Below are 24851 nucleotides of genomic sequence, written 5' to 3'. Positions count from 1 at the left end.
CAAAACTAGAGAATTTAATGCTGACCTTTGTATATGAAATTAAGTATAATTATTAGATTTGTAGAAGGCCTTTTGAATTAGCTAGCATGTACTAACTCATACTTTCACTTGCCATGGACTGCTGAATGGATGTTATTTCCAGTAAGCTTGCTGCAAGTGGGAAGAGAGCATTTACCAGAGGTTTCTGTCTTGCCATTAACACATTTTTATTTTATTTGAAAGTGTTGTGTAAAATGAATCCACACCATACGTATGCACTCATGTGCATAGATGCACAAAGAATATTGGTTAAGGAAAATTTCAGAGCCAGTTCATAGTAAGTAAAGACCTTAATGGCAGCAAGACAGCAAAAGCATTGTGTACAGCCAGCTGCAAATACTGTTCCTTCTCTTTCCTACAACATATGGCAGCTTCAATGAAGGCAGATCACGTTTTGATTTTCTTGTATAAAAGCGAGTTTTGCCACAGTTTGTAAAAAAATCTTACCTGTGCAACACATCAAGTGAGGATATAGATTGTCTTTGCATAAGGATTGTGTCTTCTGTAGGTGCAGTTCTTAGGTTTTGTTTACTTCTTCTAATCCATAATTCAGGTTTTGTAAATGGAATTGTTTTATACAAATTTGCTATACTAGATCAGCCCTCAGCTTGCTTGTTTGGCTGACAGGGTCCAGCAAGTGACTCTAAACCAACAACTAGTGTATTTCTACATGCTGTGTCTCTAAAAGCTAAAGCCTTCTTCCTCCTCTTAGGAAAAAAATTGCAAAATCCCTTGGTTTGCACCTCATGTATCTTCTGGTTTTTCACCTAAATTGTCTCTCTGGCTGCTGTGTTGAAGCAGCAGTGCTGAGCTCTTGGATTACAAGGCAGAAGGAAGCATTTGCTCCGTTCCAGGATGCCATGCTGAGCTGCACCATGTTTCAGAGCAATCCCTCTGTCTCACAGTGTAGTTCAGGAGCTCCTTTAGTCTAGACATCCGACACTTTTGGAAAGCTTACCTTTGCCTTGCCACCTTGCATGCGTAGAGTTACTCACAAGTTGCTGTCTGCAGAGAACTTGGACTGCATAAAGAGCTGCCTGCAGGGATGAGAAGAGTTGTGTGAGTCATGGGCAAGGTGAAGCAGGAACAGATGGGCATTGACACTGCTCAGGCTGGGCTCTGCAGAGGCCTGAGCAGCTCTTGTGAGGTCCTGTGGAAATTGGTGCTGAGAGGACTTTGCATGTGGCTGGAGATGCTCACTATTTTGAGCTGAACTGAGTAAGAGAACAGCAGCAGTGGTCAGACTCGGGAAGAGCAAATGATTTGAATTCTGAGTTCTTCCCAATTCACTGGATGAGCTGTTTGTTCATATTACTTCCTCTATTCCGCTATTTTTTCTAGGGGTTTCCTGTAGTGGCTATTGCTGTATGAAGCAGGTCAAGCTACACTGGGGCTTCCCACAGAAGTTGTGCTGCTATCTCTGTCCCCATTTCAGACAGGACAGATTTAAAAAAACAAAGCATATGCTAAGAGTCTTCTCAGAAGTCATAAATTTCCCAATGTGCCCAGGTCTCTTCTGCCCCATGGTCTCCTCATTTATAATGCGGGTTGCAGATCCAGGTTGTCAAATGTGCAAGGAGATGCTAATGGCAGAAGGGAGATGGCAGTTGTAGGACCCTAGCCCATCTTGTTCTTTTGTTCATTTGCTTCAGCAAATATATAAATAATAATTTTATTAAAAATAATAATTTTATAATTATTACCACTTCTTAATCAATTCCACTTGGTGTGAATTTAGGTACCAAGTGCTTAGTGTTGGTTGCTCAAATCTGGAAACACAGCTTTTACAATAGGGCTGTCTTCAACATTTGATGTGTGGGAAGACAGTGCTTCTGATTTTTATCATGTCTTTGCAGATACACCTGAGCTGGTTTGTTGTGACCAATTTGAGCTTTAGAAATGAAATGTACCATGATACAGACACAGCTGTCTTGGTGCTGTCCAAGCTCAAGGCAGTGGGCAGTGTTGCTGTACACCACACTATGCTGTCCTCAGGTCTGAGCAATGGCTTTACTGCAGTTACCTGCTGGCCAGCACAGCGCAGCCTTGGAAGAGGGAGCAGAGAATGGAATTTTTTTGTGGACAGGACAGTGGTGCAGCTGTTAGAGGCTTTGGGAAGTTTGCCTGCCTTATTGGTTACTTATAATCCGTAATCCTAAGAGCGTATTAGAATCCCGTTTCCCACTCATCATTGGCTCTGTTTTTCCCAATATCCCTTTTCCTAGCATATGTACGTAAAGCCACAGCTTTTTTCAGTTTTGAAAAGCAGATAAGGATAATTAATTTGATAGCTTTCATCTAAAGAAAAGTACAAAGCTTGCAACAACTTTACAAAAACCTATTCCTTGGTATATTTCTGGGCATTGGTGTTTTTATAAGTGGCCTTAAAAATAGTATGGATCATCCCTCTTTATTCATTGAATTACAAGCCTTTTGAAATACCTTTTCATGTTCATGGGTTTGCGCAGTGCATAACACAATGTACTTGCAGTCTTAGCTGGACCTGTAGTTTTTACTGTAACATTTCTTAATATTTTTCATTCCCACTGCAAGCTTCAGTTAAGTCATTCTGCCCCGACATCCAGCATCCCCTTTAGACTGCATATTGTCCTCAGGGTACAGAATAAGGCTAGCATAGAAAAACCTTTTAGAAGCATGTGCCTTCTCTCTGTGTCCTCTGTGGTGAAAGTGCAGTCTCTCCAACCTGGGTCGATACTACATGTGAGCTGCATTCTCTTGTGTATAAATACACTGTGTTAAAAAAGGAAAAGCGCTGAGTGCAGCCTGCTTTCTAGTGTGTCCACACTCTTCTCGGAACTGATGGGGCAATTCCTTTCTCCTGAGCTCACTGCTCCTGGGTGAGCCCAGGGACAATGTGCCTCCTCCTGCCCTTCTCTGCCAGTTGGAGAAATCCAGCCTTGGCACAACAAGCTGGGGAGGATCTGCTCAGCCAGCAAAGAGATTCTGGTGAGGTTTGTCGTGTTACTCACTGTGCATCTTTCCTGACTTGCCATCTACTTAGAGAGATTTGTAAGCTGGCTGTCTCCTTTCTACTCCGAGAAAACCCATTTGTGGAGATGACATTGGTATTCATATGCTTAGCCAAGATAGAGTGGTCTGGTTTGTTTTGCTTTTTGTTATTTTTTTAAAATAAATATGCATGTTTTAGAGAAAGAAATAATTCTAAAACTTTGGGGGAGGGGGGGTTGGACAGGAAAAGTGCAACTGGCATGGTGCACAAGTGTTTAACAAAGGTTATCAATGATACTTTCAACAAATGTGAGGAAATTAATCTCTATGTATATATTTTTAATGCTGTTCAGCAGCCAAAACAGGATGAAGCACCATTTGCTTGTTGTATTTCTTACTGACAAAAACCCCAAAATAAGCAAAATTTGGTAAGAAAATGTGTCTCAGACACTTGCACCGTTTATGATTTGTCTGTTTAATGACATAAAAATTTTAAATATTGATTCCTAAAACAAACCTGGGGGTGTGAGTGTAGACAGTCTCTCAGCACAGTAGTCCAGCAGAAATCGGAAAACTTGCAATCCATTTCCATGTGTCAGAAGAGTTCCTTATTCTGCAAGTCCTTTCATTTAGGTGGGAAACATACAGTAGTCCAGCAGAAATCGGAAAACTTGCAATCATTTCCATGTCTCAGAAGAGTTCCTTATTCTGCAGGCTCCAGAGCATCTCCCTTGATTCCTTAGGGCTTGTGTTTGGGGCACTTTGGGAAATAAAACTTGGCTTACAGCCATTTCACTTAAGTCCTTTCATTTAGGTGGGAAACACATCAAAGAAAGGAATCAAGTCTTATTCTGAATATTCTGGAGTGCATTTGAAGATAGCATCCATTTCAATATTATAGTTTCAGAGTATCCAATGCCCCTTTTCACTTGCAGCTCTCTGATGTTTGTCATGCCAAGAGACAGAACAAATCTTGCTTTTGTAGGTTTTACTTTGTTTTACTAGATACTACTTTATAGTGTCAGAGCACACAACATTTATTTATGGGAAAGGTGCAAAAATAGTTGGGTCAGATCGAAAAGTTCCAGAAGAAGCTGTTATGTTTCTTTCTTGTTACCAGAAATTTTGATTAATTTTCTTCTCTTGGTTGATTATTTTTCTTTGAGTGACTCCTGCCTGGGCTGGACTTCCCTGAAGTGTTTCAGTAGAGAAAGGCAGCAAGCTGCCTCTTAAGTGTCAACACCCCAAATCTAGTCAGAAGCTGTCAGGAGTATCTACCTCTACCTGAAGGCAGCAAAATCTTTTTTTGAAATTTTAGCCTTTGGCACTAGATTTAAAAAGCAAAAATCTGGAAACAGTATCGATGTGAACTACCCCACTGTTTTTATGACATGGGTCTAAGATTGTGGTTGGGTGACCTGAGGAGACAACTGGATTATTTATAAAAGGTGACCAAGCAGAGTCGTTGCCACGAGCCTGTTAAACTTTCAGCAGAATTTTTGAAGAATCTGCAGCTTGAAAAATGCCAAAACATGTTTGACTGATACAAGGAAAAAGTGAGAAATTGTTAAGGGAATGGGATCTTTCTGGATTCCTTCTGAAGTCTGGTATGAACTGTATTTCTCTTTTCCGTCATGGGTTGTAGGAAGTTTCCATCTTGGGATTTTAGTAGTTCATTTCTTCTGTCTGTGTTTTGTCATTAGCATTTGGAGCAAATTATACACCTCTGGTAGTTTCTATTTAATGTGCCTTTAGTACTATTTTCATTATCACTATTTTACTAGTAATTTAATGTTATATGACTTAGTTAATGACTGCAATATGATTCTTCATCACTATCACAAATAGTTTGTGTCTCTGAAGGAATGGGAATCAAATGTCATAGCAACAGATATGTAGTTTTGAAAATGTAATACATTTTTAAGAAGGAAAACTTAAAGAAAAGCAGAGATCCTGCTTCTGCTAAAATTGGGCTGTGCCTTCACCTGAGGTCAGGAGGCCCAGTATGAATGGGTAGTCCAGGGCTGTGTACCAGTGGTTTTAAAGCAGTTAATTTATAACAAGAAGCTGTAAAGCACCAACCTGTGCTGGGTCTCAGGGCTACAATCCACACATGGTGTTGCCAAAGATTGTTTGTTTATGTGCAGAGATCTCTGTGATAGCAGTGTCTCTTGGCAGCCATTGGAAACTGCTGTTATTAAAAACCCTACATTTCTCATTAGAACAACTCTATTGTACTTATTGTTTAAATATAGATTACTAATGAAATGCCTTTTTATTGCTTTCCCAGTGAATACTTTCAGCATAAAGTTAATTTGTAGTGTTATGTAAATTCTGTTTAACTTCAATCAAGTTTTTAATTATGTTTTTACCACAGTAATTCCCATTTGATTTGTCATCTCCTGTTAGGTATTTAACATTGCACAGGGTGTGTTTTTCTTATTTTCCTTTTTATTTTCCCCTCCTGTTTCAGTCTTTGATGTCACCTGGAATAGAGCCTCACTCTAAAGCTGTGTAAGTTTGATTTCCTTTCATGCAAGTATGATCTAATGAAGAATTACTACAAAGAACCAATATTGGAAATACTTTGTTTTGGTATTGATTAGCAAAAATAAGATTAGGCAGAGGTACCACTGAGAAGACATCCAGCTGTTTCATTTGCTCCCTTCCCTTTACCTTTCTTCCACTTGCTCCAGTTCAGTGAACCTTTGATGCTGACAGCCCTTGGATTCCATTTAAAATGTCAGTTGCTACTTAACACCTGATGACCACTCACTCTGTGGCTGCCTTGCGTAGATACCAATTGTTCTCACAAATGTTTGCTTGCCCACTGAGCAGATAAATGGACCCTCTTTTGGCAAATTGGCAGCACATTAATCACATCTGAGATAGGACTTGTCAGGCAGCACCTCAGTTCTAGTTAGTTATTTTCAGTTGTAGATACATATTTTTTATGTCTTTTTCTGATGAAATTAAGTGGCAAATAGTTGAAGTTAAATCTGTCTTCAGAGGTCATGCCAGAAAAACTTATTCAAGAAGATATATGATATTTCATGTATTTATGTAGGAATTTTCTCATATACATGTGAAAAGATGGGGATTAGTTTTGTACAACAGTGGGAGGTCTTTTAATTAAAATACACAGCCTTTTTTTTGTGAAATCAGGGCTTCCTTGAACTCAGTAGTGATTTTTGCTCAAAAATTGTTCATGCTGAAGTAAAAACTGTGTAAAGGATTTATGATACATTCTGAATTCTGGTACACTTGAAGTAGCTCAGTTGGATACTCAAAATTAGCAGCAGAATGTTAAATATTTGCTCTGGGAACATACTATTAAATATAAATTAATTGCTATCTTAAATTACTTTAAGGACATTTGCATACTTGCAAGTTTATTTCTAGAAGATTGGGATTATAATGACCTTAACAATATGCTAACTGTCCTGCTTGAAAAACGAGTGCTCGTAATACCGAGCCACTGCCTTTATTTAAAAGTGCACTTTTGAGTTATTTGCAGAATACTCTTCATAGTGTGCTTGTACACTTCACATCCTCAGTGTATGCTGGTATTCCAACATTGACTGATAATACCATCAATTCACAGGTCTACAGAAAGGGAAGATGGAGAAATAATCTACTCTTCCTCTTGAAAAATCACATTTCATATGTAACTATTACAATGTATTTGATTGAGATGGGAATTATGTTACTTTCTCATGGGAGTTGTTTGAATTTCCACTGTTTAAAAATCAATTCAGCTTGATGAGTGGTGGATTCAAGCAGTGGAACCCATTAGGATGATTTCATATCACCAGTTGCACCCTATTTAATCTTTCTGTTGGGAGATAATTAAGTTGAACTCATTAATTTACACAGATGTTGAATGTTTCCATCAAACTTGCCTTTCTCCACTCTCACCTGTCCTTCCTGCCCAGGTGCACGGCACTGCCAGCAGTGGGCAATGCCCCGTGGCACTGAATGGGGCAGTGCACAGGTGACTGTGGTCTCCTTGCATGGGATGTGAACTTGTCCTGCAGCCGAGGCCAAGTAGGAATCTTGGGCTCTGACTTCTGTATTAGGCTGGCAGGCATAAAGATTGCTTTTCTTCTGTCTCTAACTGCCTGAGACAGAATAGCTCAATCTTTAATGGGATATCTATGTATGCAGTTCCCTTTTAAGCCACATACAAGGTAGTTTGGTTTATTTTGGTTTTTTTTCTTTAAACAAGAATCTGTAAGTCTTCAGGCTGCTACATTTCTATGGGCTCTGAATGCATTTGGTGCTTTGTCAATATGCTGGCAAAGAAATGCTTGCTTTTGGGAAGTGATTTTTCTGCATTGCTTTTGACATCTAGGTTTAATTTCCTTTGAAGCAATAGTCTTAAGAGAATTTAGAGCTGGTAAAAAACCCTCATATACAAGGGCTGACCATGTCTATTTTCTTTCCTGTCTACAAAAGCTGATTGGAGTCATTGCTCCCTACACCCAAAATGATACTGGTTGAGAGCAAATGCTTTCTGTTTGCCACGTAGATGTTTTAGGAGAAGGCACTGCAGTGCCTGGATTGCTCTTTGGTGGCTGATTGCCTGAGTGTCTGATCACTGGTGCCTGTGGTGGGAGCTCTTCTGTTTATTGTGCACAGCAGAGTCCATCTGGCAGGTGACAGACCCAGAGATGCCCTGTATTCCACTAGAAATGTTTTATGCTAGCAAGGTAGATTAATTTCTGCTTTAGCATTCTTCTTGTTGGCTACTAAAAAAGCTGTGTGTATTTTACTGTATTTAGCTAGTTTCTAATGCTGTGGTACCACAATCCAATCACAAATAAGCTTCTATTTTTTGTCTTGGTCTGTGTAAAATTTCTCTGTAGTTTAGAATCTGAAATAGAAGTCTAGGTCCAAGTTGCTGTGATGGCATCTAGAATTTACCAAATGTTTATGCTCCCAAAACATCCTAAATTGATTTGACCTGGATTTTTCTGGCATGGAGTAATATCTTTTGTAGGGACATGTAATCACTTAGAGAAGAAAGGTCTTTTGGCTGACATTTTTATCTCTTGATATCTTATATGTTTCGTAGGTACTATGGAAAAGCAACTGAAGTTGTAGGAGTGCTGCATCCAACATTATGCTGGGATTACAATGCAATTAAGAGTATAAACTTAAAAAAAAAACTTTCTTTCTTCCCTTGAAATTAATGCAAGATTTTAAATTTAAGAGACATGACAGCACTATGGGCATACATCTGTTGGACTGGTAAATCACTGGGGATATTTCTAACTTGAGTTCTTGTGCTTGAAATTGTTCTAAGACATTTCGTACTTAAAAGAGCACAAAATGCACACAGTACTTCACCACAAAGTAGTTTATCCAATAAAATATGTTCCTAAGGAGAGGACAGGTAAAAAAAAATCCTCCTTTGTTATTTTAACAATATTTCATTGATTGTTGATGTATAAAAGATGTAAATGCTTTTATTTCCTTTGAAAAGGACCTCCATAAAGATGAATTAAAACCAAAAATTTGCCACCATTTCTTTAATAGACCCAAAATAAGAGATACTTATATAAGTTTATGCCATATGATCCAAGCTTTTTTCCCACTCCTTTCCAAAGGAGTGATATTTTAACCAGTTGTATGGCTATTTTTCCTATTTGCTGAAATAAGTAGTTCAGTCTAGGTGAAACTGGAAGGGCCTGAATTTTTAAGGTCTTGTGTAAAGTGGAGAGACGAGGCCGAGCAGAAGGGAATGCCATTAGCACGCAGTGACAGTAGCAGCAGAGCTATTTAGACAGCTGCACGTGTCATATCGTGTACTCGGGTCCCCGTCATGCTGCTATTTCTGTCTCGTTAGCACAAATCACAGCATCTACTTTTGCAAGTCCCTCTTGCACCTTGGCTTATCTAGGGGCACTTCCTAATTTGAGCGAGTTTAGAAGGGATGGTGAAAATTCACAGTCTGGTAACAAGCTGTTCATTTCACTGCAGAGCACGAGGCAGTGCCACCAAGCCCATGTCTGGCCAGGAGTTGGGCACCTGGTCCCTCTGTAGGCATTTGGGACTCTCCAAGTCTAGACCACCCTAGTGCTGGTCTAGACTCAGAGAGGCAGCATTTCCTACCAGACAATATCGCCACGTAAGATGTTTGTACAGAGCAAACAGGAAGGTATCTAGAGGAAAATCCTCTGACTACTGCTTCTTACTGCTTCAGTGGCCACATATTCTAGATACTGTCTTTTCAGATAACCCCCAAACTCCAGGAGATGGAAGCATTGCTTACAATGAAGCTTATGGTGAAGTCATACATTTGATACTCTAACTCAGCAATTGCAAACCAGTATTGTGAATTACGGTATTTTAAAAAAGATAAAAACAGACTACTGCTGATTGATATGGTATTTATTTTTGTTACATTTGGGTGGTGTTTTTTTAATATTTGCCCATGCTAAGATATCTTGTTTCTTGTACTTTTTTATTCTCACAGACCTGGACCAGATTATTCATTGTTTTCTGAAAAGTTCCTATTTTCAATACAGTAGGTGTGTTGTATTTCAGAAAATAATGATGTAAAAGCATTAATACAATTTAGCTGTTGTTAACTTGCATTTTAAGAAGCGTTATAATCTGCTTAGCTGTCAGTGTTTTATTCTTTGTATGACACATTAATTTCAAGAATTCCTAAATTCTGACCATTGTTGTTAAGGCTACCCTGTATGTTAGATCTCTAAAAACACCTGCAGTCACGTATGTGTGTCCGTATGGACATTATTAGTCTTTTTGAAGGGAAGATTCATTTTAGATGCTCAGAAATTGATCCACAGGATTTCTTTGTAACATTAATTTCAAGAATTCCTAAATTCTGACCATTGTTGTTAAGGCTACACTGTATGTTAGATCTCTAAAAACGCCTGCAGTCATGTATGTGTGTCAATAAGACATTATTAGTCTTTTTGAAGGGAAAATTCATTTTAGATGCTCAGAAAGTGATCCACAGGATTTATTTGTGCTATTTAGAAATGCAGTATATTTCTTGGTTTATAAGTTTGCTACTGTTTGAAGAATAATGCCCATATTTACTTGCTTCAATAGTAACACTTAATATCAACTTGCAAGTTTAACAAAGTATGTGGCTTGTAAATAGGCGTAAGCCAAACATAGGATATTGATTTAATACTTCTCATATGGATTTTCTCAAAATCTTTCACCTTGTTCAGAACAAGGGAATGTAGAGTTAAGTTTGTCTGTCCTTATCTGTCTGGCTTGTGTTCCGCAGGAACATATGTCCTGGCTTTTTGTGCTTTAATTGTTTTAGCAATAAGGATCAAAAACAGTAAGATTTTTTTACTTGCAAGTAAAAGATATAAGAAAGACGATGCCAGTGAGTGCTAGGAGAAGCCTTCCCAGGACAGCAGTTGATGTGCAATTTCAGGTCTCTGAGCTTCAGCTGTCTGTAACACGCTCTATGAGCAGTTGACATCAGAGTGGCTCCTGTAAGTGCTGCCATAGTTAACTGGTGTTGAAGACAGCTATCTGCATTCTGGAAATATTTAGTAATTAAAATATCTAGCAAATAAGTATTCAGTAATTTTTTAAAAAATAGTATTTCTTCGTGACATAGTCAATTGATAACAGGCACCTTGAACGATGACTTCTTTAATTCAGCATTTGAAATTTTTCTCTGCAGTAGCAGTATGAACTGAAAAAAAGATGTGCATAGCTTGTGCTGTATTTGCAGAGGGAGGAACTACAAGGGAAAGATGCTACTGAAAAAATTCCGAATTTTGTTCTTGACAGTGATGCCAGCAGCAGGCTGTAAATACAAACTTCCCTTGGACAGTCCTATGCTGGTCAGAGGTGGACAAGAGAGGGTGGAGCAGCAGTGTGGGAAGAAGCCTCTGAAAAGGAGGCTTCCCACTGGGAACAGAAGTTCAGTTGTAGTGCATCTTATACAGGGTTGTGTAAGTGTACATGTGTCCTGGCTAGTGAGTCACTGGCAGCTTCAGCACACAGGGCAGTGGCCAGACTCATTGTGCTCTGTTATAGCACTACTTGTTTAAAAGGACTAAACAGGAATCCAGTTGCTGTCCTCCTACTCCTTCATCTGCAAATGACCAGCAGTGGTATCCATGCCTCATCCACAGGAAGGGTAAGGGAAGCTCCAAGCCTCCTGTGTAAGGGATGGAATAGACTAAACCCTCTTGGTTAAAATAATCTGCCGAAGAGCCTTTTCACAAAAATGTGAAAACAACCGTTCCCCAAACTCTTTGGGAATGGTTGTTTTCACATTTTTGTCTTGAAAACTGCTGAAGCATCCCACAGGGTTTGGGTTTCTGTCTTGGTACTTGCTGTGCACGCAGGCAGTGAGAGCCAGGCTTAGCACTAATCAGCTGTGATTCATTGTGCCTTTACCCCGCAACATCTAATACTGAATAGATTTGAAACCTTTGATACATCTTCCTTTGTCGGTTTGTTTCCACAATTCACTTCCATTAATTTCCAGGGCCTTAGGGATCTTTGTTTTTGCGTTGCTGATGCTGGCCATGAGCACACAGGCAGACAGGCAGCTGGTTATGCCTCTGCCTGCCAGGCTTCAGGAGCGAATTCCTTCTGCACAAGCGCGCAGCTCGCTCAGCCCTCTCCCCGCTCCCGTCTGGATTATGGTTTCATTAAGGTCTCATACATATGTGATATTTTAACTCAAATGGGATATAATAAATTTCATCTGAATAAGCAGTGCCTTTTATGTGTCATAAATTTTGCCTTTTCCTGTCCCCACTAATACGTTTCCCCCCTTAACATTTCAGTTTTATACTGATAAACTCCTCGACATTTAAATAGTGCTGCGGCAGGCTGGAGGTGCAGAAGTGGGTCACACACAGCTATCGGGAGAACCGTGACTTTTATAACTGGCTGAATAGGAAGCTCCCGGCTACTCAGATTTCTGTGAGCTTGACTGCCACTGCTGAAAGGAGAGAAATAAAGTGTGCTTTCATTCTAAAAGCACTTTGCACACATGATTCAACCTTTTCTGGGCTCTGGTGTGAGGTGGGTAAATGTTGTTGCTTGAGGTGGAGAAACTGAGGCAGGAGGCTTGTGTGTGCCTTTATCCTGAATAGCTGGGATTGGGTGTTGACTAGCAGGTTGTGCTTGGGCTCACCTCACAGCCACGCCCTGACTAGTAAGGCCGTTTTCTGGCCCTCTTGTGCCCTGCTGCCAGGTCTGGCATCCTAATAAAATGAAACTTTCAGTGTTGTTACAAGGTAACTGGAGCTGGAAAATGTGTATCTGCTGTCTCAAGGCACCCTGGGGTGGTTGGTTTGGCTTTTTTGCTATTCTTCCTTTTCCCCCTCCTCCCTCCTCAGTTGTTGGCCCAAAAATAGTTCCACTTGTTGGCGAAAAAACAAACAAAACAGAACCAAACAAACAACTGATGAATTTCATTTTCAGTCCCACAATGAGAAGTCAGAATTCTTTTTGCTAGAAAAAGCAAAAACTTTTATGTTGTTAAAAATAACAAAAATACTATTTTTTCTGACTTCATCTTATGAGACTTCTACCTGCCTGTAGTATACATATATTTATATCTGTAACAAGCTTTTAAAATGTGTTTATGTGCTATATAATACAAGAATGATCCAAGTGCACTGTGGCTCAGAGATCACTGCAGTACTAAATGATTATTAGTGGGAGTGGAATGATCAGTTTAGGAGATTGTTATGATTTCTGGGGGCCCTAAAATGTGTGGAAATATTTTATGTTTATGTACTTTGATACTAGATTTTTTTGGAGTGTGTCTAGTGTGTCTTCTGATCTGAGTGTCTTAGTGGTTTGTGCAAACCTTAGTGGTTTATGCAAACTCAGCTTTATTTCTTTAAAAAGAAGACATTCCCTCTGAAATAATGTTACTTAAAAAGCACGTATGATTATTACATGACTTTCTTGCTTAATTTTGCGTGCTAAAGGAAAGCTATAAAGGTCATTTGGTGAGCAATTTTATCTGGGATTTTCTCCTAGTAGTTAAAACCACATGACGTTAATAACTATTTACATAATCCCTAAAAACTGGTAGGCAAATTGTGCATGTGGAAACATGAAAGGTAATGTAAACAGGCGAGGTGCTTTATCCCGAGATGTGTTTTGGCTGTATAGCTGTGTAACCGAAGATTGAGAAAAGGTACAATCTAATCAATTTCCTTTGTCTTAAGGAGTTGGTGAATTGTGAGTCCTATTCTAGGAAATGGATTCTTGATTTTCTGAGTGAATCTATAAAAACCCCTTGAAATCACTGTCTTTTGGCAGTTAGCCAGGTAGTTCAGTAAACAAGCTGGATTGATTATCTGAAAGTTATTTTTTATGTTAATGTTGATTTTCAGATACGTAGTGTCACGTAATTCACCTTCATGTCTTCTGGGTTCAGCTGTGTAAGGTATATTCAATCCTGTATCTATTTCTAAAGCCAAACAATTTTTTTTAAATATAAGCAGAGAAATCTTGCTTTACAGTAATGAATCCTGTTGGCATCCACAAACAGAAAATAAGCCTCAGTGCCTTCCATGAAACCGAAGCTTCCTTCAGCAGACGTCCTGAAAATAAGCAACCAACAAGCAAACATCATGCCTTTTTTTTTTTCTTTTTTTTGGTACAGATGCATGAGATGAGCAGGTATTGAACTGTTTGTTCAGTGCTAAAAAGGGAAATGTGCTGTTCTAGCTTGTGCCTTACCAGAGGAAAGGCTGGTTGGAACAGCTGGCTGCTCAGCTTAGTTCTTGAGGTACATCCTCTCCTTTCACCTCCCACCCAAGACTAAGATGTTTGGAGAAGATTCCTTTAAGGCTGATGAAAAATCACCTTTCTGTTTTTTGTTCAAGCAGAGAATTTAAAAAAAGAACATGAGCAAGAGATGCAAAAATTCTCAGCAGCATAAAGACAGTGTGGGGGGAGCGTTTATCTAGTTAGCCACTGTGTTGATGTTTCTGTCTGTGCACCTGGCTAAAACTATCAATCCGTGTCTTAAAATGGCTTTGTGAATATTTCTGCTGATGAGAAGCAACTTCAGTGCAGGGTTGTAAGGTGTGTACCTCCTACTTTGATGGGTGATGTACCTTGAAAAGGGACTGAGCAGTAGCAGTGGATCTGAAAATAATGCAGCATCACTTCCCCAACCTCGCTCGTGGCCTTGTGTTGATAATTGTATTTAAAACCTTGCTTTTTGGAATCAGATGATTGTTTAAACCAAGCTGATAGGATCATTTTCCATTCCCGAAATTCCTAGCAATGCTAAATCCCTTAGAGAAGGAAAATGTAAATCAAGTGTTGCAGAACAGTTTAAAGAACAACTAATGTTATTTCATTATTGTCTTGGAAGTTTGGATGGTTGGTTGGTTGGTTATTATTGATCATGTTTGGCTTTAAACACAGAAATAGCCATTTACATTTATCCAATTTTAGGTGGGTTTTTGAGACCTTAAAAATAATAAAAAGTGGCTGTTAAAACTTTCTTCATCTACCAGGGCATTTGTGGCCTCATGACAACAAAAAAGATATCATGCTACTTTCTCATTTTATTATTTCCTGTGTATACATCACATCATTTGCTGCCCTTTTTTTTTCACACATTTCATTTATAAGTCACTTTCTCTCTTCTGGTACTAGCTATCATTTTATTTTCTGGATGCTGCAGAAACCAAGTAATAATTGTACTTATTTTTAGGATTGATAAAACTATGGATAGTTTTTCTACTTGAGAAACTGTAGCAAAATTTTTAGTTGATTTTTAATTAGAATACCTTATGGATTGGTTTACTAACAAACAAACCCCAAAATGATGACAAGAAAACCTTTAGGCCCCCAAACTCCAGGAAAAAAATAATCCCAAATCAACCTGCCAAAGGTATTTACTGGGTGTGTTCTTTACAGTGGCCTGAGAACAAAGCACGCTTCAGCACTCAAAAGTTTTCATCCTATATCTCCCAATAACACCCTATGGCTTTTGACAAATGACTTGACCTCTGCTGGCCAAGTTAGCCACTGGTGAAGGATGAGGCTGAATCCTCCCAGGCCTGTGGAAGTGCATCAGGTTATTCCACTCATTAACTGACTCCTGTAGGCAGTATATATTTCTCTCCATTTGCAAAATGGAGATGGTGATACTTTCTGCCTGCCTCTCAGTGGGATCTGGGAGGATTAGTTCTGTCTCTACGGCAGCGTATAAGTGGTAAGGATGATTACAAAGAACAAGATGTGCAATTACACTGGAGGGGCAGCAAGCTGCGAGTGTCTCGTTACACTTACATAGCAGAGCAGCTGGCTGACGAGCTGTCCTGACCTCCGCAGTCAAACCAGATTTCAGCACAGTTGGCTCATTTGTGGGCTACTCTGATTTCTCACGTCAGGACCCCTGTTTTCTAAAGGTGCCATCTGATAGGGAAATACAGATGACAGCTACCCACTGGAGCTGTGTATTTGTGTTTGGCTTGCCAGAGCAATTCCAGGCACTGTGGCTGTGAGCACCTGTAGGTGACCACCTTTGCCAGAAGGCTGTTCTTTCAGTAGTGAGTGTGTCTTGATGCTCTGGCCACCTGCTTCTCCCATGACAGTCTTCACTCCTTTGCTGGCCTCACCTGCACATGGGACATGCTTCCTTATAAGATTTTCCTTTCCCTGCTTGCTCGGCTCAAATTCCACCTAACTCCTCAGTACTTCTGCAGTGTCAGCAAGAAGTTGGTCAGTAATAATAGTCATATTTATTTTCTTTTCTGCCCTTCCAGGTACACCCTGTTTTTGCTTAGAATGTGAGCTCTTGGGTGGACACCTTCATGGGTCTTTTCTCCTGTGGGCTACTGCTGTGTTGTCAGTGTTGTACAGGGTTAACCCCAGTTGGCACTCTGACAGGTCTATCTTGGGACACTTGGGTATTCATTTTTAGTTTCCCTAAACTTGTTCAGTGAATTAAATTAAAGGTGTATCGGAAAGGCTAGTTCTTTCATTTGTGCTCTATGTGTGCTTTAAAGCCCTTTGAGCAGTTAAGTTATAGTGACTGCTGAAAGTAATGAGAATGAGTGATAAGAAAAAGGATTTACTTGTATTTTCATTAGGATCTATTAAGACTAATGTAATCAAATGGGATCAAAATGCTGTCACCTTCTTAGGGTCATTGTCAGTAATTGTAACAATTAAGTCATTATTCTAGTGTCTTGCTTAAGGGAAAATTCAAGTGAGTGAAATAAAAAAAATAGGAGGTGTGATGCAATGCATTTAGGTGTGGAACACTCACTTATTTGAACTGGATGCCAAATAGTTTTAATCCATGTCGAACAGCTGCCTTTGGTTTTCACTTTGATACATTAACAAGAAACTATGATGCAAGTAAAGGGCTAATATTTTAGATAGCCATTAACAGAGCAAGAGAAAATAATAAAATGAAAATTTTCTATAGAACATACCAAAAAATAGGATACTTCAGTTTTGGATTTGGGTGTTGATTTTTGCATTTGCCAGTTTGTAGCTCTTAAAAAACTTGACTTTGAAACAAGGTGCTGCAGACTTTCTGAAAGACAGACATGGATGGCATTTGAGGTATGTAATCAGTACAGCCAACATACTCTTTGGTGTAAATGGCCTTGTGGGATGTTTGTGGAATCAACACTACACATGCAAGCAGAGTGACATGGATGGGAATCTAAACAGGTTAGTATCATGGCGCAGTCAAATCAGTAGAGTGAAGCATTCATTAAAATTACCTGCTTCAATGAAGGATCTCGGGGACATTTTGTCCTTGTTATTGCTCTGTTTTGCCAGTGTCTCTCATAAGCAAAACTATCAGTTAGTGCTGGCAGGATAAACCCCTAAGGATATTAGAACAGCATGCTTTTTATCTCAGCTGTGTCCTGTTCGATGGGAGCTACAGTTTGTGGCTAAAGTGTTTTGCAACATTTTGACTTGATTCATGTTCCTCAAATTTTGTGCTTAACATCATGTGCCTAAATATTCCTCGTCTGAACTGGGAATATACCCCATAGTTATGGAAAAATAGCATATTGGAAATTAAGGTGACAGACATGTATCTCCACTAATATAGAGTAGACTTTTATTTAATCCATTTCAAAGCTGTGACTTATGATGTATGTCTGTTAAGGGAGGGTTAAATTATTTGTCCTGCTTTTTTCCTTTTTTTGGTGTACTGTAAATTGTATTTTTCTTTTGTTTTAAGCATTCTCCCATGTTGCAAGTAATACTTATTAGAGTGCAGATGTGCAAACATATAATTTCCCTTTCAGGACAGAGGAGATGTTTTGGAATACTCATTCCTACAGAACTTAAGCACCTAAGTATTCTAAATGTGTAAATGACCCAATAAAATCAATGTAAGTTCTTAAATTAATGAGCTAGTTGGGAATTAGCAATAAAAGCATGTGATCTCTGTGGCTTTCTTGTTTTAAACATGCGATTATGAAAAAGGACTTGAGCATGATGGGCAGGGGAGGAAGAAACTAGTCTGTAAAACTTTGAAAATATGGTAAGGTAAATGGTTCGTGATCCAGTGCTTCTCTAGAGGTGGCAAAGGTTGTGTAGGAGTCTACAGTGTATGGTGAAATTGGCTCTCAGTCTGCAAAGTCCTTTCTTGGCCATTAGGGTTGTCGTGCTGGTGTCTGTGCAGAGCACCCAGGCAGACGAAAGGTCGCTCCTTGCTATTTTGGTATCGGCTGAGCACAGAGCTGTCACACAAATAAGCTGAAAGGCACAGGGAAATTGCTGGTGGTGTGTCCAGGGTACAACCATGCTGGCTAAAGCCAATGGGAGTCTTTTTTATAGCCTTTATGGCTGTTAAATCAGACTCTGTTTTAGCTCAGACCTTTTCATTTCTTGATCTGCAGCCATTTGAAAATGTGATTATATGTGTAATCTTTAAATAATGCTGTAGTCTGAAGACTCTCACTTGCCCACGAGTAGTTTTGGAAGCCCTGTGCTGCCACATCATTTTTCTGCTAGGTTTTTTCAAATGTTGCATGTGTGGTTTTAGATTTACCTAATGTATTGGATACATAGTTTACGGATATTTATTGTTCTTTATGTATTGAAAGGAAAAATTATATTTGGCCTCTGACAATCCTAAATCAAGATCAAGATAAGGTCTGTAACACTTTGTGCTCTGATTCCCATGAGGGTTTTTTGGAACATTCGGTGGTGCTCCTGTGTTTGTCAAGCAAGTTTCTCCATACATAAAATGGAAACTATTTTTGATGTTTTTTGACACTGTTTTTTGAGTTTTTTTGACACTGCTACAGGTGTCACAGAAACTGGTTAGTTATTATAAAGCACTTTGTAAATAATAACCTGCAGTAAAAAAAGAATTATAATATTGTTGAAGCACAATTAATTCTTCCAGTAAAACTACAAAGAATTAATTCACAAATAAAGAACTTGAAACTGGAGTTTTCTATCTGTAAGAATCAAAAGACATTTTTGTGGTCTTACTTCATTTTCAGTTTATGAAATAACTTATTTTCATGATACAAAATTACCTAGTATGCAAACTCTAGACTGAGTACTTGAAAACAAACAGGGCTTTGTAGTAACTTGTTATTTTCCCTGAAGAATATGTGTGCCCTTTCTTGCACTCAACATTATAGTGCTTCATGTGGTTTTGTCTTTGGTATAAAACCCACTGTGCTTCAGCTCCACACTTGATTAAATGGCATTATGAACTCTCTAATTATAATACTTTCACTTTATTACGCTCGAAAGGATTGGCTCTGGTGGATGGTGGTGCAGACAATGTGCAATGTGAATGCACTAGTTTGAGTTTCCTGATTTGTGTTGTTATATGCATTGTGAGCTTGCCTTGTGGTCACCATCATGGAGATGAATATGATTGTGGGACTATACATAAGAAAGAGGTGATGTCTTTCATAAGTGCTTTACTATCCAACTAATAGTTTATGTTTTTATTACAGTAGCAAATATTGAATATCTCTCACATGAATGCAATCTCCAAAACACAAAGAGGTTTTCTTGAGGTGCTTTTGGGTTTTTGAGGTTTTTTTGAATGGATGTGAAGCAAGTGTTAAGACATAACTTTTCAAGGAAGGTTTTTTTAGGAAAGAAAAATAGATAATGAGGTGTTGTTTGTGGTTTCTGTAGCTAATGTAAAGTCTGGAACTATAATGACAAGGAAGTTTGGTATGATGTTGGAAGCCTGCTTTTCTTTCCCTACAACTTAATTAACCTCATGAACAGTAGCAGAGTTGCTGCATGGTCATTTGTATTTGTGGATTTGTGAATTATATATTCTTCAACAAGAAATTGCTGAGGTCCTGAATGAGGTTTCATTGATGCTAAAGTTTATAAAGCTGCTTATATGGTCTTATCTTCAGACAAGAACCATGTCATTTTAATAGTGAAATAGAAATAAGGGGAGTTAATATCATTATTGACTAAAACTCAGTACAAAAAGTCCAGGGAATTTGATGGAAGAAGGGACAGAACAGCAATGTGCAGGGAGTAGTCTGGGTTGTAAGGGTTTAGTTTGAATCTTAACAGTGACAGAGGGAAAATAAGAGAAATAAGGTCCTCGTTGTAGTGAGGACTTTACTGAAAAGGAATTAGAGTAATGGATCTTAGATGCAATATGCTATAGGGAAAAAAAAAAGAAAGCATAAGTGGAAATATGGGCATATTCTCAGAGGAGTCAGTGGACCAAAAAGGAAGCAACCACCCATCAGAGTGCAGGAGGAGCATGGCCTTGTCCCCAGTTGTTGGTGGGGGCTCTCTTCCCCTCATTTCAGGCACAGCCCTTGCTCCCTTTGAACTCTGTCTGCTAGCAGCCCGATGCCAGGTTGTATAATCCCTCCTAACACTGCTTCTAGCTAGTGGCCATGCAGCTCAACTCTGCCAAACCCAGTTGCCCTTCCTCCTTCCCAGAGGTGGCAGTCAGCTGAAATGGGATGTGCATCCCAGGTGTGCTGAGGCTGAACCAGAGTTCTGCAATAGCCAATGTAAGGTCACTACCTGCATCCACATGCTATGGCATGAAGGAAATGCTTTGGATTGTCTTAAAATTGACACAATGTCATTGAGGCACTGTGAAAGAGGCATCAGTAATTATTTCAGAGTGCTGCAATTTTTGTTTTACTTTTGAATGTTGCGGAGTGGGGGGTTTGCAAACAAAAACCTAGTACCCTTGAAAAAAAAATTTAAACACCCCCACCCTCCCCCCAACCAAAACCCAAGCCAGTGAATTTAGTATCTTTGTAGCATGGTCCTGGTGACGTTATCTCTAAGGACATTTTGTGTCCTGTGACTCAAAACCACGGGCTGCTGCTTTGTGTGTTTGCACCAGTGATTTTGCAGAAGGCTGACAGAGTCTCTGGGCTGAGCCCAAGTGCTGTGGGCTGGCAGATGTGACAGGCAGCGTCTGTGCACAGTTGGGAATAAAGAGCCCTTGTGCCTGCTGAAAATGCATGGGATTATAAACGTGAAACTGCTGAAACTGTCCCTTGCATTTGAGCTCAGAGAAATTCAATTTGTTTTAAAAATAGGTTCAATACGTAGGTTTCCTGCTTTAAGGCAGCTTCATGTATTTAGGATCTTGTAGAAGATGCGGAGGGGGGAGTTTTGGAGCAAAGCAAATCATTGGCAGATTTAGCATCATGTACGTGTGTGCCAAGTTATTCTTAGCATGAGTGGAGCCCAGTCAAAAGACTTCTGGTTTGTGTGCTATTCTGTTGTATTTTAAACTAATGTTGTGTATAATTGGCATTCGTTAAGGGGGAAATGTACTGCTGTTTGCTTACATCATGCAAAGTAAAATTAGTGATCAAATTAATAACAACTCATTTTTCAGGCATGGACTAGGAGCCAGTTTCATGGCTGTACTGTATGGGGAAGAATCAGCCAGCTCAGTTTTTATATTGTGCTTGTTAATATGTTCCTCCTCCTTCTATCCTTTATGTTGACATTAATGTTAATTACTTACTTGCAGCAACCAAAAAGTATTGATGACAGCCCATGAACCCAATGTGCTTTTGTAAAATTAGTTTCCTGCTTAAGCAGATATTTCTGTAGTAATTGACACAAACCAGCCTCAGACAGAGAGGCAGAGGCAAGCTGGTGTATGATTGATTCACCATATTCTGTGGTTATTTCATGTTTATAGTAAAGAGAAGACCATAAGTATAGGGCCAGATGCTCCACCTGGGTCCTTATCTGAAGATGTGGCCTGAATAATTTATTAAGGCGCTGTCCTTTACGTTCTCTTCAGCTAGAAGTCTTGCCATAAAAAGCTCCAGAATTTTAAAACCTTTCTCTTGTTTTGCTTTGCCTTTGTTAAAATAGTGGAACACTGTAGTCAATCCCAGCAATCCCAATACTGTGCAGAATAAGAAACTGTATGTGCAAGTGCTATGTACTGCAATATGGGAGAAATAACTGCCCATTTGTAACTGAATTCTCTCAAATGCCTAGTAATTGTAGGTGTTCAAAGGAACTGGTTTAATGTTTAAGGACACAGTAGAGTGGTTGATTTGTTTGGGGATTGTTTCCTTAAAGATTAATAAATAGGTTATATTACCACACATTACCAGGAGATAAGGAAATTGCATCGTATGTGATCCCCAATAACAATTTCTTTTTGAAGGGATGACTAGTTCCCTGGTGCCAACCTTGTGGTTTTAATGTGATCTCCCAAACAGCACAAAGCTTGTTACTTTAAATACTGACTTTCAAACACGCAATATTCTCTTCTGTCTTGCAGGACAGCTAATTGTGCTGATTTACCTGTGTTTTGTTCTCTGATTTTCCTTTTTCAGTAGAAAACTGTAAATATTATAAAAGGTCAGGTGGTTTCTGTCCAAGTAATGGATTGCTTCAGGCTTTAAAAATGATGCCTGTTTATGGTCCTGCCATCTGCAGAAGCAGCAGCCTATCATAAAGTTACTGTATTGATCTGTCACTAGTACTGTCTTGTCTGCCAAATGAAAAATGGCTTAAACTCATAACCTGGGCCAGCAGTTTTCTTATTGTAAGCCAGACAAAAAATGCTATTGATCTTCTTTGCTGAAGTGTTCTTTTCACAGCTTGCCAGCATCAACATACTGTTGTCCTTAGTCAGGGCTAATTAGCTAATAATTTAATGCAACTGAAACAGCAATCTCAGTTTGGTTTAGTAGCAAGGGAATATGCTGCAACTTCAGAAGTATGGCACAATCATGACTGCAGTGCTTGTCTCAACTTTTACTCTCTCACTTCAAGTTTGATTTGCTCCACACTAAAGAATAACAGTCCACTTAAGGTGTTAAGGTGTGCTGTCACTTCAGGATTTATAGGAAGCAAAGCCCAGATGCAGTGTTGGTGTCTGTGTCCTTGTATGATGCTCTTGGTCATGCACTTGCACTTCAGCTTTATGATCCCTTCTTGAATGAAACCAAATAGTTCATTGAATTAATCACAGGATCCCTGTGGTTTGGGAGCTACAGAGCAGATGGAATCACCTCAGAGAAACAGCCAAATATACCTTTTGTGATTGACTCATCTGGTTTGTTGGGTTTTTTGGTGAAACACCAACCAAATGAGAAATGCACTACTAAATGGTTTTAAATCAAAGTTTGTAAGACGGATCTTTCTTTCTAAGAAATAAGTTTTCTTAATCCTTTTACTGCTGTGGAGGCCAGGAGGTTGCAAAGAAACTCAGATTGGAAGCATGGGGAAGATCACATCTACTCACACATGTTGAAAACTCATAGGAATCTTCCACTAGTATTGTTCTTTTTAATTCAAATATTCAGTTATGTGTATGAATGGAGTTTACTTGATTCCAGTCCTCAGATGGTATAGGAAGCAATTGGTACAACTTCAGCTGGAGGATGGCTTCATGTCTGTCTGTCCATGTTTAATTTTATGGGTGGTTTTCCTGGCTTGTCACATACTCTTGTGGTGGTGAAAGGTACAGCCTGTCCTATGTTCCTTTTAGAATAAACAGTAATAAAACTTTCTGAAATATAATTATATGCATTTTGCCAAAAAAAGAAAGAGACAACATCTCCCAGTTTTTAGCTGTTAGACAATTTGTAGAAATTCTTGACCCAAAGCAGCTTCTTCTTTAGTCTTTGCCCAGACAGTGCAGGCCATGTCTTAGTTCATATTTCAGAATCATGCATGATTCAAGTTGTATTTTTGTTTTCTGTTCCATATTGCTGAGCACAGTGTGAGGCAATGCACAGGAGGCGGAAGAAAACAGATGATCCCTGAGGGAAGTTATTCTTTACATTTCATGCATTAGTTTCTCTGGAGTGTGGGTACATATGTTAATTTTGTACATGAAAAAGGAGTTTAATCTATAAGGACACTTAAAATTTGCTTGAAGTAAGGCAACTTTTAATCTCTGAAAGCATCCCTAAAGTGCAATTAACTATTCTGATGTCCTGATGACTCAACAGATGCTTCTGTAAACTAGAACACATCTGTCAGATTATGTGATTTAAAATGACTGCCCATAAATGGTTGTATTGGGATAAATATCAAATAGATGGCAGGGGTGTTCAGCTTTGCAGTAGTCCTTTAAAAACATTTGACAATGCATTGTTCATTGTCACTCTCTAAAGCTGGCTACAGCCACATGAAATACCTGACTCGTCCTTCATATCTCTAAAACTTCCTTGGGATTTTCTGCGTATTGCCAGCTCCTTTCTAATGCATGCAGGCTGTTGAGTGGTGTTTTTCATAAAACAGTAGAACTAAAGATTTTTCTAAGCCTTTCTGAAGATCACCAGTGGCCAGTTCAACTGATTTTAGACTGTATTCCATCTGTCTAGCAAAGAAAGAAAGTACATTAGTAGTCCACCCATGAGTAGCTTATTAGTTCATTTGGTGTGCGCTCTACAGTGATTCAAGACTGATCTAAAATATTCATCCACAATTACTGGTGCAGCATAGTTCAAAGTGTTTCAAATCTGTGGGTTTGACTGAGAAATTTAAGGAAAATAGCTGCAAATTGATTCTGTATGTAATTAATGAAACATTTCATTCTTATGTAAATATTAAATGCTTGGCTGTTTTTTCCTCTTTTTTTTTTTCCCCTTTCCTCTTACTGAGCTCCCCCTCCCTGACCTCCATTGTATATTTGTTTGTTTTATAGGATGGTGGGTGGGCTGGTATGGGGGCACATTCTCTTGAGAGGAAGAATTAATAGCTGAGTCTTGTGACTCATTCACTGAACAAACAGCTGTTCTCCCTCTAATTCACCCTTGCTCGGATGTCCATCCCACCCCCGGAGAGGAGCTGCCAGAAGGCACTGCTTGCCTCTGCCTCAGTTGTTGAAACTCTGTCCCCTTTCTTGTAAAAAATGCCCTTTCCTTGACCGAGCACCCTGTGCCCCTGTAAAGCAGAGGTGTGGCAGAGCCCTGGCCAGCGGGGTGCAGCCAGCTCCTCTCTGGTGCAGGGACACAGCAGAATGGCCGTGGCAGCCACGTACGTCCCCGAGTGTCTGGGCAACATTTCACAGGGCTCCCCTCTTGCAGAGCAGTGGCTTTGGCAGAGCAGAGCCTGTTTGGAGCTGGGGCTGGATGACAGTGGCTTCAATACGGGTTAAAAGCTTTTGGTGCGTTGCAGAGAAAGGGCTTTCAAGGACAGCAGGGAAACGAGTGGATATTTGTGCAGATACAAGGAGTGAAGTCAGTGAGGCAGGACAGGGGTTTTGTTTAGGGTCTCTCCCTCCCTCTTTCAATGTCACAGAAAATTAATTCTAGCTTTACAAATGCTATCAGTGGAAGATTTTAAGAACAGCCTGCAGTAAAACTTGGAAGATCTTGAGGCAAACTGCATCTTGCTTTGAAATTACTGTCTTTCCAGCT

General features: G+C 39.4%; 1 protein-coding gene across 9 annotated transcripts in view; it reads left to right on the top strand.

Annotated features, from left to right (window-relative positions):
• ZMIZ1 (zinc finger MIZ-type containing 1) overlaps positions 1-24851 on the top strand; it is a 337743-nt gene that overhangs the window by 85338 nt on the left and 227554 nt on the right. Inside the window, exon 1 of one of the 9 annotated variants that reach the window (XM_039727302.1) lies at positions 2987-3006. The exons of 7 other annotated variants lie outside the window; for them this stretch is intronic. The gene's annotated coding sequence lies outside the window, so the exon portion shown is untranslated. Of the gene's footprint in view, positions 1-2986; positions 3007-5504; positions 5524-24851 lie in introns of those variants that run through there. One more of the 9 variants, XM_039727303.1, reaches the window with a different exon arrangement.

The sequence above is a fragment of the Passer montanus genome, unplaced genomic scaffold (genome assembly GCF_014805655.1).
Source record: "Passer montanus isolate IOZ18808 unplaced genomic scaffold, ASM1480565v1 scaffold61, whole genome shotgun sequence".
Lineage (NCBI taxonomy): Eukaryota > Metazoa > Chordata > Aves > Passeriformes > Passeridae > Passer > Passer montanus.
This window is presented reverse-complemented; position numbering and strand designations above follow the sequence as displayed.